We start from the raw sequence: 20,515 nt of genomic DNA, 5'->3' as shown, positions 1-20,515 counted from the left end.
ACCTGGGAAAGGAAGCCTCTGAGCAAATCCCCAGCCTGGGCTGCCTCTGCCCTATTCCAGGCAGTCCTGGACATGCCCCACTCAGAATCCTTAGAATCTATGTCCATAAGGACATGCCCTCCTTAATGCTATTAAGATAACAGCAGCTAATAATAATGATAATAATAATAAAATTAATAACTACCCACAGTAATTAAGCACATATTAGGAGCCAGGCGTCCAACATCATCTAATCTGATGTGCTAGGCTCACTTAATGGTAGAAATTGAGCCTCTGTGAGATTAAATAACAACTGCAAGGTCACCCAGAGAGAAAGCAGAGTGGGAATTTGAACACAGACAGGGGAATTACTCGAGTCAATGGAGTAAAACTCTACTTAAAAATGAGAACCTGGGCTTCCCTGGTGGCGCAGTGGTTGAGAGTCCGCCTGCCAATGCAGGGAACGCGGGTTCATGCCCCGGTCTGGGAAGATCCCACATGCTGCGGAGCGGCTGGGCCCGTGAGACATGGCTGCTGAGCCTGCGCGTCCGGAGCCTGTGCTACTCAACGGGAGAGGTCACAGCAGTGAGAGGGCCGCGTACCGAAAAAAAAAAAAAAAGATAACTTTACCTAAAAACGCAAGAGGGAGGAGATATGGGGATATATGTATATGCATAGCTGATTCACTTTGTTATAAAGCAGAAACTAACACACCATTCTAATGCAATTATACTTCAATAAAGATGTTTAAAAAAAAACTTTACTGTGAAAATGAGAACTGGGATGATATATGCACTTTCCAACAAACTAATCATGTTTCTTTGAACTACCCCATTTTCCTTTCCTTTCCAGCCTCTTCTTAACCTTCTCCCACTCTACTTCTCAACATGCAGCCATAGAGGCCATAGAAGGAAGAAGTTATTCTTCCCTTTTTTAAATTATTTTAAAAGAAAACAGAAAAACTTTCATAGTTCTAGAGGCGGGAAGGCCAAGATTAGGGTGCCAGCATGGTCTGGTTCTTTTTTTTTTTTCTATAACATCTTTATTGAGGTATAATTGCTTTACAGTGGTATGTAGGTTTCTACTGTATAACAAAGTGAATCAGCTTATACATATACATATATCCCCATATCTCCTCCCTCTTGCGTCTCCCTCCCACCCTCTCTATCTCACCCCTCTAGGTGGTCACAAAGCACCGAGCTAATCTCTCTGTGTTATGCAGCTGCTTCCTACTAGCTATCTATTTTACATTTGGTAGTGTATATATGTCCATGCCACTCTCTCACTTCGTCCCAGCTTACCCTTCCCCCTCCCCGAGTGCTCAAGTCCATTCTCTACGTCTGCGCCTTTACTCCTGTCCTGCCCCTAGGTTCTTCAGAAACTTTTTTTTTTAGATGCCATATATATGTGTGGCAGTATTTGTTTTCCTCTTTCTGACTTAATTCACTCTGTATGACAGACTCTAGGTCCAACCACCTCACTACAAATAAATCAATTCTGTTTCTTTTTATGGCTGAGTAATATTCCATTGTATATATGTGCCACATCTTCTTTATCCATTCATCTGTCGATGACACTTAGGTTGCTTCCATGTGCTGGCTATTGTAAATAGAGCTGCAATGAACATTGTGGTACATGACTCTTTTTGAATTTTGGTTTTCTCGGGGTATATGCCCACCAGTGGGAATGCTGGGTCGTATGGTAGTTCTATTTTCAGTTTTTTAAGGAACCTCCATACTGTTCTCCATAGTGGCTGTATCAATTTACATTCCAACCAACAGTGCAGGAGGGTTCCCTTTTCTCCACACCCTCTCCAGCATTTATTGTTTGTAGATTTTTTGATGATGGCCATTCTGACTGGTGTGAGGTGATACCTCATTGTAGTTTTGATTTGCATTTCTCTAATGATTAGTGATGTTGAGCATCCTTTCATGTGATTGTTAGCAATCTGTATATCTTCTTTGGAGAAATGTCTATTTAGGCCTTCTGCCCATTTTTGGATTGGATTGTTTGTTTTTCTGATATTGAGCGGCATAAGCTGCTTGTATATTTTGGAGATTAATCCTTTGTCAGTTGCTCTGTTTGCAAATATTTTCTCCCATTCTGAGGGTTGTCTTTTCGTCTTGTTTGTGCTTTCCTTCGCTGTGCAAACTTTTAAGTTTCATTAGGTCCCATTTGTTTATTTTTGTTTGTATTTGCATCACTCTAGGAGGTGGGTCAAAAAGGATCTTGCTGTGATTTATGTCATAGAGTGTTCTTCCTAAGTTTTCCTCTAAGAGTTTTATAGTGTCTGGCCTTACATTTAGGTCTTTAATCCATTTTGAGTTTATTTTTGTGTATGGTGTTAGGGAGTGTTCTAATTTCATTCTTTTACATGTAGCTGTCCAGTTTTCCCAGCACCACTTATTGAAGAGGGTGTCGTTTCTCCATTGTACGTTCTTGCCTCCTTTCTTGTAAATTAGGTGGACTACAGGTGCATGGGTTTATCTCTGGGCTTTCTATCCTGTTCCATTGATCTATATTTCTGTTTCTGTGCCAGTATCATACTGTCTTGATTACTGTAGCTTGGTAGTATAGTCTGAAGTCTGGGAGCCTGATTACTCCAGCTCTGTTTTTCTTTCTCAGTAATTGCTTTGGCTATTCAGGGTCTTTTATGTTTCCATATAAATTGTGAAATTTTTTGTTCTCGTTCTGTGAAAAATGCCACTGGTAGTCTGATAGAGATTGCATTGAATCTGTAGATTGCTTTGGGTAGTATAGTCATTTTCACAATGTTGCTTCTTCCAATCCAAGAACATGGCACATCTCTCCATCTGTTGTATCATCTTTAATTTCTTTCATCAGTGTCTCATAATTTTCTGCATACAGGATTTTTGTCTCCTTAGGTAGGTTTATTCCTAGGTATTTTATTATTTTTGTTGCAATTGTAAATGGGAGTGTTTCCTCAATTTCTCTTTCATATTTTTCATCATTAGTGCATAGGAATGCAAGAGATTTCTCTGCATTAATTATGTATCCTGTTACTTTACTAAATTCATTGATTAGCTCTAGTAGTTTTCTGGTAGCATCTTTAGGATTCTCTATGTATAGTATCATGTCATCTGCAAACTGACAGTTTTACTTCTTCTTTTCTGATATGGATTCCTTCTATTTCTTTTACTTCTCTGATTGCTGTGGCTAAAACTTCCAAAACTATGTTGAATAAAGTGGTGAAAGTGGACAACCTTGTCTTTTTCCTGATCTTAGTGGAAATGGTTTCAGTTTTTCACCATTGAGAACGATGTTGGCTGTGGGTTTGTCATATATGGCCTTTATTACATTGAGGTAAGTTCCCCCTATGCCTACTTTCTGGAGGGTTTTTATTATAAATGGGTGTTGAATTTTGTTGAAAGCTTTTTCTGTATCTATTGAGATGATCATGTGGTTTTTCTCCTTCAATTTGTTAATATGGTTTATCACATTGATTGATTTGCGTATATTGAAGAATCCTTGCATTCCTGGGATAAACCTCACTTAATCATGGTGTATGTGCTTTTAATGTGCTGTGGGAATCTGTTTCCTAGTATTCTGTTGAGGAGTTTTGCATCTATGTTCATCAGTGACACTGGGCTCTAGTATTCTTTCTTTCTGACATCTTTGTTTGGTTTTGGTATCAGGGTGATGGTGGCCACGTAGAATGAACTTGGGAGTGTTCCTCCCTCTACTATATTTTGAAAGACTTTGAGAAGGATAGGTGTTAGATCTTCTCTAAATGTTTGATAGAATTTTCCTGTGAGGCCATCTGGTCCAGGGCTTTTGTTTGTTGGAAGATTTTAAACCACAGTTTCAATTTTAGTGCCTGTGATTGGTCTGTTTATATTTTCTATTTCTTCCTGGTTCAGCCTCGGAAGGTTGTGCTTGTCTAAGAATTTGTCCATTTCTTCCAGATTGTCCCTTTTATCAGCATATAGTTGCTTGTAGTAATCTCTCATGATCCTTTGTATTTCTGCAGTGTCACTTGGTACTTTTTCTTTTCCATTCCTAATTCTATTGATTTGAGTCTTCTCGTTTATTTTCTTGATGAGTCTGGCTAATGGTTTATCAATTTTGTTTATCTTCTCAAAGAACCAGCTTTTAGTTTTATTGATCTTTGCTATCGTTTCCTTCATTTCTTTTTCATTTATTTCTGATCTGATATTTATGATTTCTTTCTTTCTGCTAACTTAGGGTTTTTTATTCTTCTTTCTCTAATTGCTTTAGGTTTAAGGTTAGGTGACTTATTTGAGATTTTTCTTGTTTCTTGATGTAGGATTGTATCGCTATGAACTTCCCTCTTAGAACTGTTTTTGCTGCATCCCATAGGTTTTGGGTCATTGTGTTTTCATTGTCATTTGTTTCCAGGTATTTTTTCATTTCCCCTTTGATTTCTTCAGTGACCTCTTTGTTCTTTAGTAGTGTATTGTTTAGCCTCCATGTGTTTCTATTCTTTACAGATTTTTTCCCTGTAATTGATATCTAGTCTTATAGTATTGTGGACAGAAAAGATACTGGATACAATTTCAATTTTCTTAAATATACTAAGTCTTGATTTGTGCCCCAGATATGATCTATCCTGGAGAATGTTCCATGAGCACTTGAGAAGAAAGTGTATTCTGTTGTTTTTGGATGGAATGTCCTATAGATATCAATTAAGTTCATCTTGTTTAATGTGTCATTTAAACCTTGTGTTTCCTTATTTATTTTCATTTTGGATGACCTGTCCAGTGGTGAAAGTGGGATGTTAAAGTCACCTACTATTACTGAGTTACTGTCAATTTCCCTTTTCATGGCTGTTAGCATTTGCCTTATGTATTGAGGTGCTCCTATGTTGGGTGCATAAATATTTACAATTGTTATATCTTCTTCTTGGATTGATCCCTTGATCATTATGTAGTGTCCTTCTTTGTCTCTTGTAATAGTCTTTATTTTAAAGTCTATTTTGTCTGATATGAGAACTGCTACTCCAGCTCTCTTTTGATTTCCATTTGCATGCAATATCTTTTTCCATCCCTTCACTTTCAGTCTGTATGTGTCCCTAGGTCTGAAGTGGATCTCTTGTAGACAGCATATATATGGGTCTTGTTTTTGTATCCATTCAGCCAGTCTATGTCTTTTGGTTGGAGCATTTAATCCATTTACATTTAAGGTAGTTATAGATATGTATGTTCCTATTACCATTTTCTTAATTGTTTTGGGTTTGTTATTGTACGTCTTTTCTTTCTCTTGTGTTTCCTGCTTAGAGAAGTTCCTTTGGCATTTGTTATAAAGCTGGTTTGGTGATGCTGAATTCTCTTAGCTTTTGCTTGTCTGTAAAGGTTTTCATTTCTCCGTCGAATCTGAATGAGGTCCGTGCTGGGTAATCTTGGTTGTAGGTTTTTGCCTTTCATCACTTTAAATATGTCCTGCCACTCCCTTTAGGCTTGCAAAGTTTCTGCTGAAAGATCAGCTGTTAACCTTATGGGGATTCCCTTGTATGTTATTTGCTGCTTTTCCTTTGCTGCTTTTAATATTTTTTCTTTGTATTTAATTTTTGACAGTTTGATTAATACGTGTCTTGGCATGTTTCTCCCTGGATTTATCCTGTATGGGACTCTCTGCACTTCCTGGATTTGATTGACTATTTCCTTTCCCATGTTAGGGAAGTTTTCAACTATAATCTCTTCAAATATTTTCTCAGTCCCTTTGTTTTTCTATTTTTCTTCTGGGACCCCTATAATTTGAATGTTGGTGCGTTTAATGTTGTCCCAAAGGTCTCTGAGACTGTCCTCAATTCTTTTCATTTTTTGTTTTTATTCTGCTCTGTGGTAGTTATTTCCACTCTTTTATCTTCCAGGTCACTTATCCTTTCGTTTCTTCTGCCTCAGTTATTCTGCTATTGACTCCTTCTAGAGAATTTTAAATTTCATTTATTGTATTTGTCACCATTGTTTGTTTGCTCTTTAGTTCTTCTAGGTCCTTGTTTAACGTTTCTTGTATTTTCTCCATTCTATTTCCAAGATTTTGGATCCTCTTTACTATTGTTATTCTGAATTCTTTTTCAGGCAGACTGCCTATTTTCACTTCATTTGTTTGGTCTGGTGCATTTTTACCTTGCTGCTTCATCTGCTGTATATTTCTCTGTTTTTTCATTTTGCTTGCCTACTGTGTTTGGGGTCTCCTTTTCACAGGCTGCAGGTTTGGTGTCTGCCCCCAGTGGGTAGGTTGATTCAGTGGGTTTTGTAGGCTTCCTGGTGAGAGGACGAGTGCCTGTCTTCTGGTGGATGAGGCTGGATCTTGTCTTTCTGGTGGGCAGGACTGCGTCTGGCGGTGTGTTTTGGGGTGTCTGTGAACTTAATATGATTTTAGGCAGCCTCTCTGCTAATGGATGGGGTTGTGTTCCTGTCTTGCTAGTTCTTTGGCATAGGGTGTCCAGCACTGTAGCTTGCTGGTCGTTGAGTGGAGCTGGGTCTTAGCATTGAGATGGAGATCTCTGGGTGAGCTTTTGCCATTTGATATTGCATGGGGCTGGGAGGTCTCTGGTGGGCCAATGTCCTAAACCCGGCTCTCCCACCTCAGAGACTCAGGCCTGACATCTGGCCGAAGCACCAAGACCCTGTCAGCCACACGGCTTAGGCTTATAAAAATGCATCAAGCATCCACTGCATAGAAGTCTGATTTTCTCCTGTTGTAATTCACTTTCCAGTCCTTGCAGATTAGCTGTATTAGGTCACTCTTCTGACGCTCAGCAAGGCTGCTCACCACTCCAGTCAGCAGCTCATTTCCCCAAAGTTATTATTTCTAATCAAAGGCAGAGACCACATCTGCCTTTTTCACATCATATCCCTGGCAAATAGGCGTGGAATCCATTTTTGATCAATCAATAAGACAAATAGAAATACCATCACATAAAAAATACTTCTTGGATTTCTCTTTGTGCTGGGTAGGGTGGAAAACACAAAGACTAGTTTAAAAAATAAAAAGGCCCTAGTGTTAGGAGATTACAATTTTTTTATGTAAACACACAACCAAGTAACCCACAATGTAGAATGGGAAATAACTGCCAAATGTTAATGATGCAGAAAAGATGAGCCAGGAGATCACAGCAGGGAGGAAAAAAGATCTGCTTATGGAAAAGACTTTCTGATGTTGGTAGCATTTGATCTGGACCTTGAAGATTAAGTGAGGTTTCTAAGGGTAGGCAAGTCAGGCAGAGATGTACAGGAGCCTTTAGTTCTGGGTTTCATTTACTTCAGTTTATTTTACATAACTCAGATCATGTTAATCACCATCGGGAATGTCAACTTGATAAATTAACAAAGTACAATGAATGAATACACAGGGTTACAGAGAACACATGTAGCCCTATGAGGCAAGTTATATTCTTTCATTTGTCGGTGGTTTTGCCAGGAATACAGACATGAGAACAACATAAGGAAAGCACTAAAACAAAACATTAAAGCCTAAAGTGCAATAACTGGTAATATTTTACTTTTGCTACATTCTATTTCTTTTATGAGTTAGCTAAGCTAAAATGGGAGAAGCCTCAGGGAATTTGGTACGTGAACTAAGCAGTAAGGAGAATATGTGGCTCATTTTTCTTCAAAGAAAATGTACCCCAGTGACTCCAAAGAATATGAATGTACCAGCGCAGCTATCATACATCTGCTTCCCAGATCTTTTCTTACCTTAGCAGGGTGCCTTAGTTCACTGTTTAGAATACCATGCACAGACCAGGAAAGGACTATCACACTACCCCTAGATATATGAAATTTGCTCTCCTCAGCCAAATCATTCCAGCACCATCAGTACATTGGGAGCAGATTCCATGTTTCAGGAGAAACTCAGGCTCTGCTCACATCAAGCAATGTAACTAAAGGTCTGAGAGTTGATGCTCTTGGAGACACCTGGGTGCTGAGTGCACAGGTGGTAGACCAAGTGCTTAAGATGGGAAAAAACTCTGCTCTCTAACAAAGAACTGGGAGCTGAGTATCTCCATCCCTCTCACTGTGGCTACTCAATGTGGCTTCCACCCACAGGTCCACGTGGCCAGCCCTCAGCTGGTTTCCTGGGGAGGAGACCTCTGGTTCCTGTGCTATGAACTGAGCAGATACAATAGCCAAAATCCCTTGCTTCTCCATGGGGTTCCATATCCCCACCCTCCACCTGATCTTGTCCTTGCTGAACCTAAGTGTGAGATCCTACAGGGAGGACAAGGAAATCAGATGGTGTCCTCTCTGCTCTTGGGGAGCAGCAGCAGGATGGGGATCTCAGCCTAGTCAGCAAGTTTTAGGGAAAACTTAGATTCCTCCCATCCTGAGACTTGAGACGTTTACCAGGGTAACTCCCAACCTGACCTGTCTGCACTGCATTTACATATTCCAAAGATCTTATTCCCTGCAGTTTTCTATCAAAAGCTTTCCAATTATTACTTGGCCTACAATGAAACTCTTGTGTCCACAAAAGGGAGTATATTTCCTTAAGTATCAACATTCTTAGGAAATAGTATTTTCCTGGCTGGTATTTGGCTAAGAATGTCACATATGAGTTTGTTACTTTTAAAATATAACTCCACATCCAATTCCATGCAAGTGGAAATTAATTAATCATTCTATTACTTGGCACAGTTTACCAAGACTGACAAGATATCTATGGAAATATTTCTAGTATATTTTTCAATTAATTTAGAATCATTTTTTCTGAAAATTAATATCTTCCTGAAAATAATAATAGTGATGTGTTAAGTGGTTTACAGACATTGGCTCTTTTAATCATCAGTGAGAATTAAGTATTATAATTACAATTTTTGAAATAAAAAAATACATTTCTCCAAAGAAGACATACAGATGGCCAACAAACACATGAAAAGATGCTGAACATCACTAATTATTAAAGAAATGCAAATCAAAACTACAACGAGGTATCACCTCAAACCGGTCAGAATGGCCAATATCAAAAAATCTACAAACAATAAATGCTGAAGAGGGTGTGGAGAAAAGGGAACCCCCATGCACTGCTGGTGGGAATGTAAATTGATACAGCCACTATGGAGAACTGTATGGAGATTCCTTAAAAAACTAAAAATAGGGCTTCCCTGGTGGCGCAGTGGTTGAGAGTCTGCCTGCCGATGCAGGGGACACGGGTTCGTGCCCTGGTCCGGGAAGATCCCACATGCCGTGGAGTGGCTGGGCCCGTGAGCCATGGCTGCTGAGCCTGCGCGTCCGGAGCCTGTGCTCCGCAACAGGAGAGGCCACAACAGTGAGAGGCTTGCGTAGCGCAAAAAAAAAAAAAGCTAAAAATAAAACTGCCATATGACCCAGAAATCCCACTACTGGGCATATACCCAGAGAAAACCATAAATCAAAAAGACACATGCACTCCAGTGTTCATTGCAGCACTATTTACAATAGCCAGGCCATGGAAGCAACCCTAAATGTCCATCAAGAGGGGAATGGATAAAGAAGATATGGTATATATATATATATATATATATATATATATATATATATATATATGATGTGGAATATATATATTCTATATATACAATGGAATATTACTTGGACATAAAAAGGAACGAAACTGGGTCACTTGTAGAGACGTGGATGGACCTAGAGACTGTCAAACAGAGTGAAGTAAATCAGAAAGAGAAAAACAAATATCACATATTAACGCATATATGTGGAATCTGAAAAAAATTGGTACAGAGGATCTTGTTTACAAAGCAGAAATAGAGACACCGATGTAGAAAATAAACATATGGATACCAAGGGGGAAGGTGGGGGGGTGGGATGAATTGGGAGATTGGGATTGACATATATACTATTGATACTATGTATAAAATAGATCACTAATGAGAACCTACTGTATAGCACAGGGAACTCTACTCAGTGCTCTGTGGTGACCTAAATGAGAAGGAAATCCAAAAAAGAGGGGATATATGTATATGTATAGCTGATTCCCTTTGCTGTCAGTATAAACTAACACAATATTGTAAAGCAACTATATCCAATAAAAATTAAAAAAAAAAAGAAGAAAAAACTAAAATTTGAAGAGACCTAGGAAGGTAACCCAGGTCTTTCAGTTAATCAATACAAGGCCTGGACAGATCTTGAATTCAGGTCACACTGACTCCAAAACCCACACTCTTTCCATTGTGCCAGCATACTGCCTGCTCACTGGTACAACATAATTGTATTAGTGGGAAAATGATAACTTCTCGTCTAGGGAACATGACAATTTGTGGGTACACCTTTCTGCTGACTAAGTGCCCAAGAAGGTCAAGCGAATGAGAGATTTCACAGCAATGACTCCAAACAGAAAGAGAAGCTACAGCACATCCCAATTTTTTTTTTTTATCTCAGCACCACGCATTATTCAGTTATTTCAATATGCCGAGAAAGGACCTATTTCATTAACTTTCAATACATGAAATTAGCTCTATTCCCAGTCACCACTTCCCACCTTAAAATTCTGAGCAGTGAGCTATGACACGTGAACAAGCCACTTTATTTTACGTGTGACAAGCTTCTCGAAGATAAGACTGTTTATATAACCTTTCCTCATATATGTATTACCAAAGAAGAGACTCACAGCTTTGGAGGAGATGGTATTACACAAAAGATCACACAAATAAATGTAACTTTATCTGTCATAAATACTACAAAAAAGACATTGACACAAGATGCTGTGAAAGCATATAATAAGGTGATTTTAACCTACTCAAGAAGGTTACGGAAAGTTCTCTCCATAAAGTAATGATTAAGTTGTTGTCTTTAATGGTACTTAACTGAGCACAGAGATAGAAAGGAGGAAGGATATTAATTTCCAGGACAATAAGGTTACCAAACATTATACATACATGTCCCTTTGGGGTCACCATTTTCCCCAGTTCAAGATAAGAAAAGCTATATTCAATGAAACTTTCTATGAGACTCTGTACTGTATTTTGATTTGGTGCCCTGGAGGAAACATAGGTAAGATACCAGGCTACAGCATAAGCAATATATTTTATAAGCTAAAGAAAACAACAGATTGGCATAAACCAGCTTGGATTTAGCACACTCTTCTAGATCTCTGGAAAGAATTGCTAGGTCAAGAGTTTCCAAACACCATTATCAAAAAACCAAAATAAACAAATACAAACATCTAAGTATTTTTCTCTCAAATACAAAATTATGTAAAATTGCACATACAGATATTAGCTATCTCCATGCTGATATCCAGGCTTTAGAATTTTACATGGAAACCAGCATTTGAAATCAGGGCCTTATTTCTGAGGGGCCTGGAAGAAGAACAACAAAAATGTTCTCATTAACCAAAACCAAGCACAGATGTGTATATACATTATATATATGGTGTGTGTGTGTGTGTGTGTGTGTGTACATATATAGTATCTATATTTTTATCTTTTATTTTTATTTACATTTAATCATATACCACTTCACCATACTGAAAAATCAGTTTGCAATAAAAGATCCAATCTACAATATAATAAGTACTGAATAGGAATTCACAACATAGGAAATGTCCTATGTAAATCTCAAAATGATAGCTATGATTGAGACTTAGGTTTGATTCTTAGCCAGCTCCTCCACTAAAACAGTCTTTCTTAGCACAGTAGTCTAAATAATGCAATGCCTTACATAAGATTTTAGATGAATTGGCTGATATAATAAATAATCCTTGCCTTTTTATTAACTATAAAAATATGGGGATTATGCATATGGTATAGCTGATTCACTTTGTTATAAAGCAGAAACTAACATACCATTGTAAAGCAATTATATTCCAATAAAGATGTTAAAAAAATTTTTTTTATATATATATATTATCTTCAAGTAAATGCCATCACAGAAATGGCTCTTGAACCAAACAGTACAGGTTTTCATCTCTCCTGCTGGCTTAAACCAGGCTCCTTTACCCTCTCACTTAAATGCCTCCCTGCATTTATTTATCTCTCTATATTTTATTATATCTTTGAGTGACTGGGATGAAACCTAAACTCCTTAGCACCTTCCCTATCTTTTTGGACCAACCTTTCCAGCCCTGTCCTGCAATACCATATGCTGGTACTCTGAGTTTCTCCCTTTCTCCGGGACACAGCAGGTCCTTGTATGAGACAATATGCCTTTGCACATGCTCCATCCTTTTGCCCAAAGCTTCTATCCTCCCACCCTCTCTTGGAAAACTATACATCCTTCCAAACTGAACTGAACTGAAATGTTACCTTCTCAATGAAATTTCTTTGATTTTCTAAGACAAAAATCAGTCCTTCCCTCCTCTGTGCTCTTAGACCACACTTTGCCCCACTGCACAGCGAGCCCAGTGGTGATTACAGGTACAACTTCTTCAAGGACCAGCACTTTGTGGGGTGCACTATACATACTCAATAAATATTTGCTGTATTTATGTCTTCCACCTTTTTGTAGAAAATGCAGTATTAAATTCCAAAATGGCCGTTTCTTATAATTGCCATTTAAAAAGGAAAATAAGCAAGGTTATCAATCAAAATGCACCTTGGTGGAGGTAATCATGCAAGGGACCGAGATAGAATGTCAGATACCTGGAGGAGTGAGAGCGATGAAGACAGTGTGAATGATTTCCCCTAATCATCAATTCTCTCAGCTGATGGAAAGTAAAGAACAAACCACTGGAGGTTGAACTCTGATGAAGACCAGGAGGCTATGACTGTCTAGTGCTGGCTTCTAAAGGATCCTTCTGCTATGTAATCAGGACAGCAGATGGCAGAGCTGGTGTTTAAGGAGCCCAACCATTACGAAGCAGGATGCCTGCCAAAGGATATATTCAATAAACATGTATTGCTGTGGGTGCCATGCACCCCAGAATGGAAGGTTACATCAACCCTGGAGATGGGTCACCTGAGCCCAGCTGACAAAGGCAGGATTGACTTCAGGAATTAGCTCTGGATCTTCTCCAGCACATGAACAAACTCCATTGAGACCCTGGAATTCTACACCAAACCCTTAGGCCTGGAAACTGTTCAAAGGAACTGTAGCAATATCCCACCAGTGTCTTAAAAAACACAATAAAGGCTCCCGTGGATAATCTTATTCTAAAAAGCACAGTTTTCCTCTGTCCCTGGCAGGAAGAATTAAGTGTAAAATTAACTAAACTAGCTGATGTGTTTTGTGCAATTATATAATACAGACATTTGGTGTTAGAAAATGCCTGGTAAAGACAGTGATTTTAGTTTTATGTATTTAAATTTTTCAGTGTAGTTATAAAGAACAACTTCCCATGGAGGCTAATCTTGATTTTATTTTAATAATAAAGCCATATCATCAAAATAGATGATCACGACAGTATGTATTATTTTCTTTCCTGTGACAGAAGGCCATCTCTCCTTTTCCTTTAAAATTAATATCATATCATATAAAAATGATATCAAGTCACCAGGCTAAAAAAAAAAGATAGTATTGAGGGTAGAGCAGAATAAGCCAGAAGACTATGTTATTTAATAGATTTAAGATTGTTGTCTACTGTGTCACAAAATGTTCTCTGCATAAATTGATTTTTAGAATGCAGTGATTAAGCTCACCAAGGTTTTTTTTTAACTGAGATATAATTGACATATAACATTTTACTAGTTTCAAGTGTACAGCATTATGATTTGATATTTGTATATATTGTGAAATGATCACCACAAGAAGTCTAGTTAACATCCATCACCATACATAGTTACACTTTTTTTCTTGTGATGAGGACTTTTAAGATCTACTCTCTCAGCAACTTTCAAATAGGCAATACAGTACTACTAACGACAGTTACCATGCCATACATTATATCCTGTGACTTATTTATAACTGGAAATTTGTACCTTTTGACCCCCTTCACCCATTTTACTCCCCCCTGCACCGCCCCTGCACCTTTGGCAATCATTGATATTCTCTGTATCTATGAGTTTGGGGGATTTTTTTTTGGTTTTGTTTCATGGGTTTTTTTTTTTTAGATTGTACATATAAGTGAGATCATATTGTATTTGTCTTTCTCTGTCTGACTTATTTCACTTAACATAATGCCATAAAGGACCATCCATGGTCCTTTTTTTCTTTTCTATTGCTGAAAATATATATATATATATATATACACATATAGGTATAAATATATCACATTTTCTTTAACCATTCACCCACTGATGGACACTTAGGTTGTTCTATATCTTGGCTATTGTAAATATTGCTGAAATGAACATTGGGGGTGCATATATCTTTTTGGATTAGTGTTTTTTGTTTTCTTCAGATAAACACCCAGGAGTGGAACTGCTGGATCATATGGTAGTTCTATTTCTCAGTTTTGAGGAACCTCCATACTATTTTCCATAGTGGCTGCACCAATTTACATTCCCACCAACAGTGCACAAGGGTTCCCTTATCTTCACATCCTTGCCAACACTTGTTATTTCTTGTCTTTTTGATGACAGCCATTCTAACAGGTGTGAGGTGATATCTCATGATTTTGATTTGCATTTCCCTGATGATTACTAATGTTGAGTACCTTTTCATGTACCTATTGGCCATTTCTAAGTCTTCTTTGGAAAAATGTCCATTCAGATCCTCTGCCCATTTTTAATTGGACTATTTGTCTTTTCACTATTGAATCTGTAAGTCCTTTATATTTTGGATATTAACCCCTTATTAGATGTATGATTTGCAAATATTTCCTCCCATTCTGTAGGTTGACTTTTCATTTTGTTGATGGTTTCCTTTGCTGTGCAGAAGCTTTTTAGTCTGATGTAGTCCCACTTGCCTATTTTTGCAACCAAAGGTTTTTTGAATAAGACTCCAGATTAAATCCTAGTGCCTCCCTTACAAATTAATTTAACTTGGACAAAAACTCTTTAAGACTCAGTTTCCTTATTTGTAAACTAGGTATAAAAATGTGTACAGCACTGTTAGAAAGATGACACGAGATGATATGAGTCTAGAACATTGTATGATACATGATAGGAGTTCAATAAATAGTAGTTGTTTATTTATTAATTATTATTATTATTCAACTCCCTGAGAACATTTATAACTTAGAATCAACTTCAAGCTCTCAAAATTTGGTCCACAAACATTTTCCATCTAGAGTTGATAAATAATAAAAGGTAAATGCAAATCAACAAGTCTTACATTGTTTTGGGGTAATGTCACCATAAAGTGAAAGAGAATGTAATAAAAGGCGGAGGGGGGGGGCTCGTGTAAAACATTGGGATGAAAGACTGAATTGTGTAACTTACTAAAAAGAAAAGGTGATACAACATTTGAGGACTTTCCAGACCATAGAAGTTCTCAGTTAAGTTGTAGAATGGCTAAAGTATTCTTTATTATGGGGGATTTAACTAACTTTTGACTAGGACTCTAAAGAGTCAAAAAGGAAGGAGAGTTAGTGAAAAACACTGCCAAAGAAAACTGAGTTGATTATTCTCCTGGGCCAACATGGATATTTAATCACTCAGCAGGAAAAATGTTTGAGGAAGATTCATATGGTGAGAGTTATTGAGAAACATAATTAGTTGATCAAAATGTCAATTAAAATTTCATAAATAGGAGGGAGCTCCTACTTGAATGGGACTTAATCCCAGATGGGATCCAAGGATGTTTAGACACAGATAGGTTACTAAAGACTCATCACTGAAGCTTATACATTCAATACAAATTACTTTATTTTAAATATTACTATCTCAGTAAAATTATCAAAAGATTGAGGCACCACCCCTACCTAGTTGCTACCTATAAAGACTTCTCTGTAGTGAAGTTCATATTCATGAAGTAAAGTAGATATTCCATTTTTATAAAGTTCTACAATGCAAAAGAGTCATGGGGTTGTCTAATAATTTTGTTTGTTTAATTGATAAGAATAACCCAATGCATCGTTCAGGATCCCAGAAGGAAACTGGGGTGTCCAAAGAGTTTAACTGAAGGGCATTTAATGAAGGGCTCAACTACAGAAGCATGGACAGCATTAAGTAAACCAACAGGTTTGATGAAGCACCCAGGTGCTGGCAAAAACAGGAAGCTGTTACTACACCAGAGTCTAATGTTCATGAGGAAGGTGTTGTTATTACAGAACCCAACAAAAGATGTAGCCGTGGGAAAGAAGCCAAGAGGAACTCAGGGTCTGCTCAAACTTCACCTCAGAATGAAGGGACCAAAGAAAATAAATACCTCTGTATCCTGCCTCACTCAGATATCCTGCTCTAGCCTCCCTCTGACTGATGTCAGAGGACAAAGGCATTTGAGTGGTGCAGTCTGTAACGTTTTCCCAGAGCAGGCTAGAGAAGGGGAGAGAATGAATCTGGAAAAGAAAACCGAAAGTAATGAACCCATCCAGCAATGAATCAGGTGATTCCTTTCATTCTACTGGGGTTGATCCCTACTAGAGTCCATTTATTATGTGTCTTCAGAACAAGAGAATAAGGATGATGATCATCTTCCTTTAATTCTAAGGGGAAGGAAATCATATGGGTAACAGAATATGTTGGGAAGGCTGTAGCTTTGGGGTTAAAATAGTGGGCTTGGGCTTCCCTGGTGGCGCAGTGGTTGAGAGTCCGGGGTTTGTGCCCCAGTCCGGGAAGATCCCACATGCCGCGGAGCGGCTGGGCCCGTGAGCCATGGCCGCTGAGCCTGCGCGTCCGGAGCCTGTGCTCCGCAATGGGAGAGGCCACGACAGTGAGAGGCCCACATATAGCAAAAAAAAAAAAAAAAAAAAAAACAGTGGGCTCAGCCACTGATTAAAATCTGTCTGTGCTACTTATTTGGTGTGTGAGTTTGGGCAGTTAACCCCTCCAAACCTCAGCTTTCTCAGCTATACAATGAAGAGAAAAATATCTCTATCATGTAGGTTGTAAGAAATAAATGAGATAATGCCTGTTACGTGCTTAGCATTGTGCCAGGCCTTGGAAATGAGAATATTTGTTTCTCCTTCTTGTTGTTTTCAGCACACTAGTAGAAGAAATGTATTTTCCATTTAGTTTAATTCCAAAGATGTGTTTGGAAAGACTCATTGTCAATTGCTTTCTTTTTTGAAAAGAACTGCAGTGACCTTCTCATAGGGGGACTATCCTTCTTCTATATTAATAGTATAGATAGAATACTAATTACCTCTGCTCCACTATCACCATCCATGCTCCATTCTCCTTTTTAGTTAGAAAATCCCCTGAGAATTCTTTGGGCAGAGCATATAGTGAAATCCTATTTTTCTCAGCCTCTGTGTGGTTAGGTGCAGCCAAATGACTGAGTCCTTGCCAGTGAGATGTGAGCAGAAGTAATGCATTCAGCTTCCAAGCCATACTCCTAAAAGCAGGTAGATCATCCTATACTTGCATTTTTTATCTTTTAATAAACTGGAAAAAAATGTGATGGAATTGAGCTTTTCTGAACCATGAAGTGAGGACTCGCCCTGAAGGGAGGTGCAATAAGTTAGAAGAATCACTCTTGGAGAAGAGACAATCTGTACCCCTGCACCACCTCCAACTCAGACTTCTTTGAGAGACAAATAAATATCTACCTTGTTTAAGCCAATAACCTATGCATGATTCACATAGAGGATAGAAAAATAGATAAACAGACTTATACAGATGTATAGATATGTATGTATAAATATATATATGTATAGGTATATATGTGCATAGATATACATATATACATATATATACATATACATATATATATATATAGAGAGAGAGAGAGAGAGAGAGATTTATGTGGAGATGAGACAGAGGTAGAGATGAAGAGACAGGATGAGGATGACATCAGAGAGAGTGAGTTGGAGGCCAACCCAAACTCTTGGGTACTGCCCAAAATTTAAGATTTTTTTTTAGCTTCAAGATTTAGGAACAAAGTAAAACAGAGTGACAATAATAACCTGGTCCAGAGAGATTTCCTTTAGCTATTTTTGGACTCTTTCCTCCATTTCTCCAGGGACTGTCCTTGACAGAACTATCTCCTGTTCCAGAAAAGTAAATCAAGGCACTAATTTTGTAGGCAGGTTCAAGAAGGATGAATAAACTCAGGTCTCTAAATCCGGATTGAAAATAAAGCTTGGTACTCCTTTACCATCTCCTTTTGTCCTGGCATCTGTGGCCTCCAAAGAAAGCAAGCTTGGCATTTTCTCAGAGTACAAGGCTTCTGTGATTCCTCTCTTGTCTGTTTCAGTGGGTAGGACAATACCAGGAGGACAGTTCTTAAGGGTTGTAGAGGAAGGAGTGAGAGCAGTGACACAGTAGTAGACCCTAGGAGCAGCCTCTTCTCTATGGAGAAGCTTAATGAGCACCTACCATTGACCACGTGCTCTGCAAGCAGCACTGTTTTTCTTTTTTAATTTATTTATATTTATTTTTGGCTGTGTTGTTGGGTCTTCATTTCTGTGCAAGGGCTTTCTCCAGTTGCGGCGAGAGGGTGCCACTCTTCATTGCGGTGCGCAGGCCTCTCACTCTCGCGGCCTCTCTTGTTGCAGAGCACAGGCTCCAGACGCGCAGGCTCAGTAGTTGTGGCTCACGGGCCCAGTTGCTCCCCAGCATGTGGGATCTTCCCAGACCAGGGCTTGAACCCATGTCCCCTGCATTGGCAGGCAGATTCTCAACCACTGCGCCACCAGGGAAGCCCAAGCATCACTCTTTTACTCTTCACTGCTTCCCTGCAAGTTGTCTTGTAAAATCCTTAGTTTTAAAAATAGGGAAACTAAGACTCAAAGAAATTGTAAAAGTATTTTAAGAGTACTTGTTCAAGATCACCCCACAGCTAACAGCTGGCAAGGTCAAGATTTCAATCTAAGTCTACCTGGCTCTAAAGTCTATGCTTTTCTTCACCGAACTTCACTTTTTGTCACTTATAAATATATATATGTTTTTAAAGTAATATCTACTTTAAGGGCCACTATGAGAATATAGCATAATATTAACACACGTTAAGTCACTGTTATATATAAAACATAGAAAGTGCATAATAATAGTATCAGTTAATATTAATGATATACTTACCGTTACTATTATTATATTAAAACACTATGATAGTAATATACATTTTGTCTAATGTTAAGTGATGGTAGATAATAAAGAACATAGATTTTAGACCTTGTCATTTCTTATGCCTCACAGAGTGTTTCGGCATTTCATTTATGCCCTCAGGGTAGGCAAACTTATGCTGTAAAGTTCTGACTTGTGTATCTCTATTTTCCTTCCTGTGCAGAACAAAAGCAAATAGATGGAAATAGAGGTCGTTTGTTAAAGGACATAGGCAGGTCTGTTTCAGGGACTCCAGAGAATAAATATATAGTCTCTTGTTTAAAGGGTGGGCTAATCAATGAAATGACCATTTATCTTCGATCCACTTAATAAGGTAAAGTACAGTCACAGATAAAAGGTAATATACTAAATACTAAAAAGATTTTAAAAACTAAGAAATGAAAGCATACCTAAAGCAGTAAAAGGTAAAATATAAAAGTAGATTCCAAGAATAAGTTTAATATAATCAATGAAAGCTAGATAAAACTTAGCAAATAAAGACTAGGGAAAAAATACTAGTGCAATAAAATATTATAACCAAAGTCACAGCAGGTTAAGAAAATTAAGATAAAGAGAGCCCAGGAACATTCTAGAAATAAAACAAAAACGATTTGAAAATATAAAATTGTCCAGTTAAGGCATTATAAAGTGTGAAAATAAAAGCCAAGGAATTTTACTAGAATGCATAAATGTGGCTGCCTCTAAGACCTAAAGTGTAAACCCTCATATAGAAACTCTCCAGGCTTACAAGGCCAGTTATTTGGATAGATTATTTCCCTGGCTTTAGTCCTACTCACTGCCAATCTCTACTCCATGCAGAGATCACAATAATCTTTTACAAAGTCAAAATGGTCACCTCGTTTGCCATTCCCCTCGTTAAAAACGTTGAACACCTTTGCCTTCCATTTATACCAGAAGCCAGACCTCTTTCCATGATCTATAGGATCCTGTGCAGCACGGCCCCGTCTAACTCTCTAACCTACTTCACAGCCTCACCTCTGTCTCAAGCTCATGATCTTCCCATTGGGCTTTCTTTCCATTTTCTTACAGCTCCTAGAATATGCCAGCTCTTTCCTGCCTTAGAGCATCAGCACCTGCTTGAATGTACAGAAGCTCTACAGTCAGAATCCACAGCTCCCAGGGTCCCTTTATGGTGGCCTCATTGTAATGTCCCAGGTCTTAGCTTCGAGTCTCAGATCCTAAAACAGACCTTCTCTGATCACCCATATTAATTAACCTCTTTTCCTAATTACTCTAGATCTCAGATCCTGTTAACTTCACAGCAATCTTCAGTCTGTAATTTAGTACCCATTTATTTACCTGTTCCTCTCCTCCAATAGAATGTAAGCTCCATGAGAGCAGAGACAACAGCTATTTAATTCAACGCTGTATATAACTGGCACCTAGCCTGGAGCCAGACTCATCAGTGTCTCACAAATATTTGCTGAATGAAAGACCATGCTGTGGGCTTCTTTTTCAAAGCTTTGGCCTCCCTAATAGATAAAAATCCTCCAGATCAGAACCAAGGAACAGAAA

At 38.2% G+C, this 20,515-nt stretch overlaps 1 protein-coding gene across 1 annotated transcript in view; it reads right to left on the bottom strand.

Moving 5' to 3' along the window:
• Positions 1-20,515, bottom strand: part of GRXCR1 (glutaredoxin and cysteine rich domain containing 1) — a 335,749-nt gene that overhangs the window by 12,109 nt on the left and 303,125 nt on the right. The window lies entirely within an intron of this gene.

The sequence above is a fragment of the Phocoena sinus genome, chromosome 5 (genome assembly GCF_008692025.1).
Source record: "Phocoena sinus isolate mPhoSin1 chromosome 5, mPhoSin1.pri, whole genome shotgun sequence".
Taxonomy (NCBI): domain Eukaryota; kingdom Metazoa; phylum Chordata; class Mammalia; order Artiodactyla; family Phocoenidae; genus Phocoena; species Phocoena sinus.
This window is presented reverse-complemented; position numbering and strand designations above follow the sequence as displayed.